Raw genomic sequence first — 2,146 nt, forward strand, 5'->3', positions numbered from 1 at the left:
CTGAACACAGAAAAACTCAAAAATAAACACACAGAAAAACGGAACCTAACAAAAACATGTTTTCTTGCGTCTTTAATAGTCAGAGGTGGTCCTAGCCTATTTGGTGCCCTGGGCAAACCACCTTTCTGGTGCCCCCTCATACACCCCAATCCTCCCGTGTATGTTTTACCAGGGGGTGTTGGGTGTTTGCATTAGGCTCTATTTACATTTAGATCCTTCAGTTGTAAAAGCAGGGAGGGAGGACAGAGGACTGCAGGGGGTGCTGCAGAGGGTGGGACGGGGCTGTTAGGCTGCCCCCCACAAGATGCAGCCCTGGGCGGTTGCCTCATGTCAGAAACCACCACTGTTAATAGTTAATGTATGTATATGAGATTCTTCCTTTCTGAAAAGTTTTTTTTTTTTTTTTACTGCTTGCTTTTCTTCTGTGACTTAAAATTGTTAAAACATCAATAATTCATCAATTTACAAAAATGTCTGAAACTCACAAATCTTGGCAGTGATTGGCTCTTTCACATGGGATGAAAACCTCTCATGTGACATTAACAATAGTATTTCCTGTAGTCCACATGAGAAAAGGAAGCAACAATTTGCAAAATCACAAGTGACCAAATACCAAAACAAAATGTGGGCAAAACTGCAAAGTCAGCTTCTACTTCTGAGAAATTATCAACTTCACATTCCTCTAGACTCTGTACTTCCCATAATGTCTCCTGACTTGTGTTATTTATTAAAATATTCAACAGGTTGGCTACTGGTTTGTGCCACTGAATGAATGAATACCTAACTTGTTTGGGACACTATTCATAAGTCTTGCATGTCGGCAAGATTCTCAAGAATGACATTATTTATTTTATTAGGGGAGTTTGGAGTGTAGCAGCGGCACCTTATGCACAGCTGTGTTTATTCTGAATGTGACTTTAAACATTCACAGCAATTATCCTTCTCATCTTTCTTTCTACAGAGGTCTGAACTTTTTTGCCGTGAGAAAACCAGAGGCACATAAAGCGAATCTCTATTTCTCCCGAACAAAAAAACAGCTGCATTCAGGACAACCAGTGGATTGGAGAAGGCAAAAAATGAAATCAGAAAATGCTTTACTTCCCCACTTGTTTCCCCCATCGCCATCACAGACATCGATGTGTTTTTATTGAATTTTATGTCCAAGACTAATACAAAGGGCTGCACAGTGGTGCAGTTGGTTGCCTTGCAGCAAGAAGGTTCTGGGTTCGATTCCCGGCCCGGGGTCTTTCTGCATGGAGTTTGCATGTTCTCCCTGTGCATGTGTGGATTCTCTCCGGGTACTCCGGCTTCCTCCCACAGTCCAAAAACATGACTGTCAGGTTAATTGGTCTCTCTAAATTCTCCCATTGTTGTTTGTCCTGCGATAGACTAGCGACCTGTTCAGGGTGTACCCCGCCTCTCGCCCAAAACGTTTGTTGGAGATTGGCACCAGCAACCCTTCAGAACCCCACTAAGGGACAAGGGTGTACAGACAATGGATGGATGGACTAATACAAAATGATGCAAGTTAAAAAAGAATACATGGTTTTCAAGGTTTTTAGGAATTCAAATCTGAAGTGTGGAATAATAGATTTGTTTATCCCTCTTCTGGTACAGAACAACGCATAGAAAATAAAATCCAGTTGACATATGCAGACAAAATAGTTGTTGTCACCTTAACCTGATTTTTTAAAGAGGTTTCATTGTGAGAAATCTGTTGTTTTTTTTTTCTTTTTTACTGGTACACTTTCCTTCCCTCACCCATCTCTGTTCTGTAACAAAGTAAATGTGGTTTTGGCGACTGACCAAATCTACTCACTGGCTCCCCACTGTTCTCAAATAAAGCTTTATAAAAGCTGGAATAGCGCACTACACCTGTTCAGCCTCTGCATTGCAACTAAAGGACAGGAAACAAAAATAGCAGAGTAAACAGAGTCCACCTGTGTGTAACTTGGCCTCGCTTAAATCCAGTTCTTCCAGTTCCTCGATGGCTTGTCAGATCTCACTACATGAACAAGTAGAACGACAAAGATCAAAGAAAATCTCTGAAATCTCAGGGTTAAAGTTACAAAGAAAATTGAAGCTGCAAACATCTTGCAGAGCAACATTCAATCCATCCTTTGATGATCTGAATTTAATTTGAGAT

This window comes from Poecilia formosa, unplaced genomic scaffold (genome assembly GCF_000485575.1).
Source record: "Poecilia formosa unplaced genomic scaffold, Poecilia_formosa-5.1.2 Scaffold31, whole genome shotgun sequence".
In the NCBI taxonomy this organism is placed as follows: domain Eukaryota; kingdom Metazoa; phylum Chordata; class Actinopteri; order Cyprinodontiformes; family Poeciliidae; genus Poecilia; species Poecilia formosa.